The sequence below is a fragment of the Cricetulus griseus genome, chromosome 3 (genome assembly GCF_003668045.3).
Source record: "Cricetulus griseus strain 17A/GY chromosome 3, alternate assembly CriGri-PICRH-1.0, whole genome shotgun sequence".
NCBI lineage: Eukaryota > Metazoa > Chordata > Mammalia > Rodentia > Cricetidae > Cricetulus > Cricetulus griseus.
The window spans coordinates 59,257,566-59,268,024 of record NC_048596.1 but is presented as its reverse complement, the minus strand read 5'-3'; positions in this window follow the sequence as shown (position 1 = coordinate 59,268,024).

The following is a 10,459-nucleotide window of genomic DNA, read 5'->3' as shown; positions in this document are numbered from 1 at the left end:
CCAGCCACCCAACCACCCAGCTACATAGCCAACCACAGAGAAAGAAATAAAGGATGGTATACAGAAATAGAGAAAGATAAAAGCCCAAAGGAGAAGGATATACTGGATAATTTAAGAAAAGCTGGATAGAAACAAGCCAAGCTAAGGCCAAGCATTCATAAAAAAGAATAAAACTCCATGTGGATTTGTTTGAGAGCTGGGTGTGGGGACCCCCAAAGAACAAAGAGCCAAAACAGAAAAAAAAACACAGCTAATAACATAAGATCACCCTAAATATGGACTGTACCATTCCATGGTGGGATGGTTTGAAAGAGCCCCCCAAAGGGAGTGGCACTATTGGAAGGTGTGGCTTTGTTGGAGTTGATGTGGTCTTGTTTGAGGAAGTGTATCACTATGGGGGGGTGGCTTTGATGTCTCATATATGTTCAAGATGCCACCCAGTGTCTCAGTTAACTTCCTGTTGCCTGCAAGATGTAGGGCACTGAGCTATTTCTCCAGCACCATGTCTGCCTGCATACCACCCTGTGGCACCACGATGATAATGAACTAAGCCTCTGAAAGTGTAAACCACCCTTTATAAGAGTTATGGTGGTCATGATCTCTCTTCACAGTAATGGAAACTCTAACTAAGACAGAAGTTGGTACCAGAGACTGGGGTATTGCTGTGAAAGGCCTGACCATGCTTTTGTTTGGAGGAATTTGGACTTTGGGAATTTGGGTTAGGAAAGCAGTGGAATGCTTTAAACACTGCTTAATGAGCCATACCAGTAGGAGCATGAAAGACAGTGGTGCTAAGAGTTCTTTGAACTGTCAGGGGCTGGTTCAAGAGGTTTTAGAGGAGAATTTTATTTAGTATGTTGCCTAGATAGTGTCCTTCTGATATTTTGGTGAACAATGTAGCTGCTTTTTGTCCTTGTCCGATGATTCTGCCTGAGGCTAAAGTGAAGAGTTTTGGATTAATTCTATTGGCAGAGGAAATCCCAAAACAGCCTAGTATAGACTCTGTTGTGTGGTTATTAGTGGAAACTCTAAGGAAGATTTATAATGAAAAGGAGCAAGCTGAGAAAATAAAATACAAAATATACAGACTGAGAAAGGGAGCACCAGGAAGTGGAACAGAGCTAACTCCTGTGTTCAAGGAGATAAACTGATTAAGAAACAGAATAAAGGGAGTGGTGACCTCAGGGCAAGATCCACCTGTGACTGTTTCTGACTTGTAAAAAGAGTTAAAGAAAAGCTTATACCCAGGTGTGGTAGTGAACACCTTTAATCACAGCACTCAGAATGCAGAGGCTGGCAGATCTCTGAGTTTGATGCCAGCCTGGTCTAGATAATCAGTTTCAGAACAGCCAACCTTAGGAAACGAAGGACAGAAAGCTGGTGAAGATGTAATTGTGCAAGGGGGGCATGTTCCAGACCCAGCAAGCAGCAGAACCTGGCAGCTTCGGCCACATGATTCTGATTTAGAGTTAAGGATAGAAGAAAGGAGCTGTAGAATTTGCCCCTAAGATTAAGGAAAGCTGCTGAGACCAGGCATGTGTCAAGGGTATCCTAAAAGGAGGCCCAGAGAGGCCATTGTGTGAAGCTGTGAGGTTGAAGCCTGGATTGCCTTGGAGACCCCAAGATGTTAGAGATGCCAGGGTTTGGGGATACCTGTCAAGGAAAGCTGCCAACAGGGAATGGAATCAGCCCGAGAGAGAAAAGTGTGTTGAAAGTCAACAATGCTGAAAGGAATTGGAGAGCGTTTTTGACATCAGACATAAAGATGCAGAGTTTGGAGTTTGCCCAGCTGTTTTTTGGTCTTGCTTTTGGTCCAGTATTTTCCTCACTATGCTTCCTTTCCTACACTTTGTAACAGTAATGTATATCCTGTGCCATAATATGTTGGAAGTCTGCAATCCGCTTTTTGATTTTACAGAGGATTACCGTAAATAGATTTCGTGAATCTCAGAAAAGACTTTGAACTTCAGACTTTTAAGTAAGTTTGAAACTGTTATAGGCTATGGGGACTTTCGAAGTTGGACTGATGCATTTCGAATTATGATATGGCCTTTGGAGACCAGGGAGTGGAATGTGGCAGTTTGAAAGAAAATGGCCCTCAAAGGGAGTGGCACTATTAATAGGTGTGACCTTGTTGGAGTAGGTATGGCCTTGTTGGGGGAAATATGTCACTGTGGAGGTGGCTTTGAAGTCTCATATATGCTCAAGCCACGCCCATTGAGGCAGTCTACTTCATGTTGCCTGCATATTAACATGTAGCAGCTCCTTCTCCAGCACGCTGTCTGCCTGCAGCAATGCTCCCCACCATGATGATAATGGACTAAACCTCTAAAAACTGTAAGCCACCTCAATTGAATGTTTTTCCTTCATAAGAGTTGCTATGGTCTGGAAAAAAACAATGGGATCTTGAAATTTGCAGGAAAATGGATGGAACTAGAAGAAACCATTCTGAGTGAGGTAACCCAATCACAAAAAGACAAACATGATACGTACTCACTCATACGTGGATTTTAGACATAGAGTAAGGGATTACCAGCCTACAATCCACACCGCCAGAGAAACTAGTAAACAAGGAGGACCCTAAAAGAGACAAACATTGTCCCCTGGAGAAGGGGAAAGGGTCAGGATCCCCTGATCAAATTGAGAGCATGGGAAGAAGGGGGGAGGGAGTTACAAGAATGAGAAGGGAAGAAGAGGAAGGATGCAGAGGTCATGAGGGAGCAGAAAGGCTGAGTCAGGGGAAGAATAGAAGAAAGGATATGTGATAGGTAGGGTTTTAGTTGGGGGGGTGGTAGGGGAGGACAGGAGGGAGAAGGGAACTGGGATTGTCATGTAAATCAATCTTTTTTCTAATTCAAATAAAAAATGATTAAAAAAAAAAAAGAGTTGCTATGGTCATGGTGTCTCTTCACAGCAATAGAAACCCTAACTATGATACATGGGCTGGAGTCCTGGGCTGAATAAAAAGAGCAAGTTCTTGGCAATGGGTGCAATGTGACCAGCTGCCTCAACTTTCTTCCATCATGATTTCTCTGCCATGATGGAATATACCCTCAAAATATGAGCCAAAATAAAACCTTCCTTCTTAAATAACTTTTATCAGGCATTTGGTCATAACAACAAGAAAAGTAAATAATATAACCCTCAAGGCTCATCCCGAAGATTCCAGGATCTCCCCAAACACACCGCCAGCGGGGGACCAAAAGTTCTAACACATAAGTATACAGGGACATTTCACATTCAAGCCATAGATAGCACTTCCCTTTGTCCTTAATGGTTTAACCAGTGACTTTGCAATTCAAATGATATGGAAATGACAGGGAAACCAAGCAAATAGGGTATCCGGTCATCTCATGAATGGTACTGATCCTAGCCAGTTCCAGATGGTCCAAGCTGTAATACAGTTTTGCAGATACATGACATAACAGTGCGTAGAGAGAGGTCAGAGAGAGGATAACTTGAGATGTCTATCCTCACCTTACTCATGGTTTGATTCATTGCCTCTCTCATTTTTTTTTCTGCTACATTCTTCAGGCTGGCCCCGTGAGCTTCAGAAGCCTCCTATTTCTGCCTCCCATCTCACATTAGGAGTGCCTGGATTCTAGGAGTGTGTTTCTGTGCCAGATTTGCATAGGTTTTAGAATCTAAACTCAGGTCTTCATGCTTGTGTGCAAGTGCCTTATCCACAGAGCCACCTCCACAGCCATTTCAAACTAAGTCTCTCAATGGCCTGGAACTCGTCAATTAGACTAGACTGGCCAGCCAGCAAACTTTGGGGTCTTCCCATCTCTGTCTTCCCAGTGCTGGGATTACCAATGTACACCATCATGTTTAGTTGTTTGTTTTTAATGTGTATGAGTGTTTATCTGGGTGATGTATATAAACTATGAGAATCCAGTATCCATGGGAGTCAGAAGAAGATCCCTTGGAACTGTAATTATAGACAGTTATGAGCTGCCATGTGGGTACTGGGAACTGACACCAGTTCACCTGGAAGAATGCTCTCCAACCCCAATACTCAGCTTTGTACATGGAACCTGGGGATTGAACTCAAGTCTTCATGTTTACATGGAAAACACTTATGGAACCAAACATATTAAACAGCACAGATGAAGGACTCAGAACTCAACTAACTTCCAAGTAAAGTGGCCAACCATCACACCATGGGAATCAGAACATTCTATCCTGGAAAGAGGTGGGAGGCTCTTAAGACTCGGGAAGTTCAGGATGCTGACCATGAGCATAAAACTCGGAAGGCTCCCTAACTCCTGGGCTCACAACTCTACCCAAGATTATATATGATCTCAGTAACTGCTGAGGAGGAGAGATGCCTCAGTGGAGCTGCCCGCAGCTTGTGCTCTGGGAAGCAGGCTTTAGACTAAGTCGGTTCACCAAGCTAGTCTTGGGTGGAAATGGATTCTCTGATCTGCCCTTGATGCCTTATCTACAATGGACAAATGTTTTTTGTTCATGTCTCCTCAGAAAAAGTCACAACAGGGCAGGCGGACAGCCCCCACAGAAGTGGGTGGATCTGGCTGTAATTCATGCAGTGTGGATGTCAGAAACCCTTGGAAAGATTACTGATAACATAGATTGAAGAGTGACTGTCTTCATCAGTTGATTGTGGGGGAAAGATGTCCACAATTAACTGTGTCCTATGACTCTGGCTCCATGGGAGAGGACATTAGGGACAGGATGGGGAGTAAGGATCCCAGTCCTGGAGTTCCTCCAGCCACCCCCTAGAACAACCTGCTTTTGACGTTGAGGGCCTCAGAGAATGCTTGCTTCTGCAGGATACCACAGTGTTGAGCCCGCCTCTGTCAAGGCTCCCTCCTCCCATCCTGCACCCATCATTGTCCCCTCGCCTTCTCTGGGCAGTGTTCCTAAATAGAGGGAGGAGGAGCCCCTGTTCAGAAATCAGAAATCATGGTCCTGCCTGCAGAAACCAAGCCGGGGGCCTCCAGCGCCACCTGCCGGCTGAGGTGAGTGAGCCCCTCAAAGAGCCCGCAAAGGAGGGAAGGAGTCGAAGCCCAAGCTGGGCAGCAGGATGTGTGTTTTCCAGCTCTTGAGGCTCCCAGCCACCTACCCTCACCTTTTCGATTTTTCTGTTTCTGTCTCCCTGTCTCTGTGTCTATCTTCGACATTAGGTCTCTCAGTTCACCTCCGGCCTCCTTTTAAAAATGCCTTCTATTGATCTGTCTCTCTTTTCCCTGCCCTGGCCTCACTCCCACAGCAAAGACAGCCCCGTTCCTGCTCTTCACTGGCACCCTGGCTCCACTTGTTTAGTCCTGAGGCTCCATTTTCAGGATCTAGAAGTTGTCCACGAGGCCAGAGCGTCTCCAGAGCTTAGAGTCTCCCAGTGACTGCTGGCTGTGTGGCCTACAGGGTAGCATCAGACTGCAATGGACAGCCTTCAGAATGGTGGCTGTTTGCAGCTTCTCATGCACAGACAGTAACTGTCCTTTTTTTCAGTCTCTGGGAATTAATGCACAGAGACAGAATAGCTCCTCAGAGGACAAAGCTGACCACCTGGACCCTGGACCCTGCTCCTATCAACACCAGCCCTTCAAACCACAACTCTATTCCTAGGGTACCATCAAGTGTCCACAAGGATCTGGTATCTCAGGACCTGGGGGACAAGGCCAGAACAGAGAGGAGAGCCAGGCCATGTGGGAGTGAACAATAGAGTGTTCACACTCTATTGTTTGTTGCGTGTGTGAGATACTTGAGGTGTCCTCCACATGCCTGTGTGCAGCTGTGGTACATGGTTAGTCCTCATGTATTGTGTAGGTATTGCACACAAAGGGGCCATGTATGCATGCATGTGTGCATTTCATGTACATGTATGAGTATGTATATAGGCACAAGAGTATGAGGTGTAGATATAGACAAGTTTGGTGGGATGTGGATGTTCAGTTGTACATATGCATGTGGGGTGTGTATGTGGCTATGTAACACATGTAATGTCTGTTTTATGTGTGCATACATGAATATGTACTGGGCATATGTGGGCATATAGGTATGCAGTTATCAGAGTGTATGGGCATGTGTGCATTGTGTAGGTAGGTGTAAGGGCACATGAGTGCATGAGGAGCTTTCTGATTCAGTGTATGGGACCCTTCTTGTTTCTGAGGGGACCTTGGCTAATGACAGCCACCTTTCAAGAGACAGATAGACACTGCACCCACGTGCTAAGACGACTCAAAAGTCAATAATACACCAACTGTGTATGTGTGTGTTGGCACCACACCATGACTGTCTAAAGCGCTGTGTGAGTGATTATTCCTCGGGAATGGCTGGCCCACCTGGATAGACCACAGGAGGTCACTTCTGATGCTGATAGAAATACATTTTTGATGCACAAAGATGTGAAGTGTAGGTACAAGAAAATAGATATAGGACATAAAACTTACAACCCTGAAAAGTGGAACAAAGAAAGTTCAGTTGATACAGTGAGGGCTAATGTCTTAGTTATTTTTCTGTTGTTATGATAAAACACCATGACCAAGGCAACTTACAAAAGAAAGTATTTAATTTGGCCTACAGTTTCAGATGGTTAGAGTCCATTATGGTGGAGTGAAGAAGTAGCTGGGAGCTCACATCTTGATCCACAACCATGAGGCAGAGAGGACCGAGTCTTTTGAAAACTCAAAGCCTGCTCTGAGAGACACATCGCCAATACAGCCACACTTCCTAATTCTTCCCAAACTGTTCCACCAACTGGGAATTAAGTATCTAAATATATGAGTCTGTAGGGGCCATTCTAATTCAAATCACCACAGCTGGAGAAAGAAAAAGACCAGCTCAGGGGACAGGAAGTTGTAGGGGGTAAAAGCAGATGCCAAGTCCTTGGGAATGACAGAAAAGGGCCCAGGCCTCAATTTTTACTGAAAGTCTTCCAGATTTGAGAGTGTTGGGAAAGGGGACCAGGGCCAATATGCCATTTACAATAGACACAGTAGAAAATGAACAGCATAACAGGAAGGAGAAAACAGAGGTTAGGCAACCAGCCACGAAGCAAAACAGAAAACAACTGTGTGTGTGGGCTCAGTGGTTCAGAGCACTGGTGGCTCTTCCAGAGGACCTGGGTTCAGTTTCCAGCACCCACACCATCTGTAGCTCCAGTTCCAGGAGATCTGATGTCCTCTTGTAACCTCTGTGGGCAACAGACACAGTCACATACATTCAGAAAAAAATATCCAAACACATCAAATAAAACATATATATTTTTTATAATGTCAGGTGTGGGCTAGCTCACAGCTACAGGTTGCTTATGAGGTAAAGAAGCTTGCTGCCAAGCCTGGCAACCTGAGTTTGATCCCTGGACCCACATGGTAGAATGAGAGAATTGATTCTTGCAGATTGTCCTTTGGATGCATGCATGCATGCATGTTCTCCTCTCTCTCTCTCTCTCTCTCTCTCTCTCTCACTCACTCTCTCTCTCTCTCTCTCTCTCTCACACACACACACACAATGTAATAACAAATGTATTTAATACATTTTTCTAAAATATTAAGACAGAAGTGGTAGTGCATATCAGTAACCCTGGTTGAAGGGGCAGAATTGTGAATTCAAGACCAGCCTGGACTTTATCATGAGCTCTGTCTCAACAAAACTAAACAAACAGGGACCCACATCCACACACAAAAATCATAAGCAAACCAGGGAAAGGGTGAACATTATATACATTTTACTGCTTATGACTATAAATTTGCAGCTCTTGAAACAGATAATTTGTAAGGCTATTTGGTCAGAACAGGTTCATTCACTAAATCTATTACCATATATTCTGTGGGACCATCTGAGGAGCCAGGCTAACTAGAGCTGGGACAGATAGTAGATAAACACGGACCCCTGTCCTTTAGGCTCCAACTTTCTAATAGGATCCAGAAGGCAGAAAACCAGGATGAACACAACCAGGAGAGGGGTAGGTAATGACTTTGCCTGACACTGACACTGTGGGTACCTGACAATAGGCTCAGAGAATATCCAAGTAGTATTGTTTGTCTAAATGTAAACAGAGTGTCCCTAAAACTGCGGACAGCTTCCTGGGTCCTGGCTCCTGCACAGAGAAGTACAGACAGACATACACATAGACAAATACACAGACAGTTCACATGTCATACACCCATACACAAACAGACATACACATAGATACACAGACAGCCCACATGCCACACACACAGATAGACCTAGACAACATTCACACAGCTCAGTCTCACACAGAGACCCAGAGAAACACACACGGACACATATACATAGACATGCATACAGACAATCCACATGTCACACATCTATACACATGTGCTCAAGCGCACGCATGTGTACACACACACACACACACACACACACACACACACACACACACACACACACACGAAAGAAATATACCAGAAGAGAAAAACACAGAAAATACCTCAGAGGAGGTGGACACAAAAACTCCAAGGAGGTCCACTCTGCAGTTTATGTTAGTCCATGTGCCACAAACGCAGAAGATGCCCCCCCCCCCACGACTGTCTCCTATGGCCTGTCCCCACCCCTCTCAAGATAAATGGTTTTCTGGGCTTGGAACTGTGGGTTCTTCACACTTGTGGAAGTGCACAGAGCTGCCTTTGTGCTTCCTAAATAAGACAGTAGGAACGGGACCCAGCGGAGGATGAAAATAGCAGCTAGTCGTGGTGGGAAGCAGGTTATCTCAGCGCGAGGGCGGCAACGTTAGGAAGTCTATTATTGCACCCAGGCCCGCGCACAGAGCTGAGAAGTTTGTCAGGAATAGAAATCTCAGCCTTAGCAGCCCAGAATGTGGCTCAGAGACCCCCCACCCAGCCACCCACCCAGCCATGGCCCCTGACTTCTGCGTCAGATGGACAGAACCATTCCTTCTGTCTGAAATGAAGCACAAAGGAGAATTTACGGATATTCAACATGCTCAGCTCCAAGTTTTGGACCCATAACAGAGATGTTTTTCCTCTGTTTTTAGTTATGAATTGAATTCTCTCAGCCTGTCATCATTTTTGTACAGTTCTCACATGTCTCTTGCTGGATTTACTCACAGGTGTTTGATATTTGGAGGGTATCATGAACATTGTCTCCACTTACCAGGGGTTTGATGCCACCATGAGAGAAACTGGGTTTTGTTTTGTTCTAGCTTGGTTTGAGTTTAGTTTTTGTTGTCGTTGTCGTGGTGGTGGTTTGTTTGTTTGTTTTGGACATAGTCTAACGCAATTGGAGATACCCTTTAATTCCTGATCTTCCTGCCTCTAGTGCTCAAGTGTTGAGGGTATCTGCATGCATCACCCTACCTGGCTCACAACTGATTTCTTGCACTATTTTTCCTTTTTCTTTAATAGTTTCATGTATATGTGTATATCTGAATGTGTGCTGGTGTTTGTGTGTTCGAGTGTGTGTCCATGAGTGTATGAGTGCATGTGAAGGCCCAAAATTGGTGTCAGGAGTCTTCCTCAAGCGCTCTGCCTTTTATTTGTGCTCTTGGATTTGGATTGTCTCCTCACTAGCTGGCTTGCTCCAGGAATCCCTGTCTCTGCCTTTCAAGGCTGTAATTATAGGTGGGCCACTGCACCCCCTTGGCACTTACTAGGTTCTGGGGACCCAAACTCCAGTCCTCTCATTTGCATGGAAAGCGCTTTATCTGCTGAGCCCTCTTCTCAATGTTACATTAAATTTTTAGTGGAGCAAAATACAAATGTTCCATCTAAACCATTGTAAGTGCACAGCTCAGCAGCAATAGGCACCTTCACAGTGTTGCGTGGCCATCCATTTCCAGATTTTCTACTCCCCAAACTAAAACTTCTCCCTCTATATTGATTTTGCAGCTTGCTTCAGCCAATGTCCCAAGGAGCCATGGGTCCAGGGCTTGAACACAAATTCATTTTCTCATAGTCTTAAAGACTGGAAATCAGAGATTAGAGTGTCAAAGGGCTGACTCCCCCAAGGCCTCTCTCTTTGGTTTGAGACAGTTTCTTCTGTTTTCGCATGGTCCTTCTCTTGCTGTCTGTGCCCTGAAATGCTCTTGTGTGTGTGTGTGTGTGTGTGTGTGTGTGTGTGTGTGTGTTGGTGCAGTCATGTATGTGGAGATCAGAGGACAACCTTGACTTTTGTTCCTTACCGCAGATGGTAGGCTGGCTGGCTGGCTGACTGGCCAGCCTGCAGTCTTCCATGGTATTCTGTGTCACTTCCTCCCATCTGGCCATGGAGCATTGGGATTGCAGATGCGTGCTCCCACACCAGCTTTATGTAGCTTCTGGGGATTCAAACTCAGGTCCTTACGTCTGTGTGTCAAGTGCTTTACCCACAGAGTCATCTCCCTAGCCTCTTCTTTTTAAATGTGTTTTATTAGCATAGAGTAATTATTCATGAGATTGATTTCATTATGGCATTTCATGCATGTATATAATTTAGTTTGATCATATCCATCCCCTCATTATTGTCTGTTGTCCCC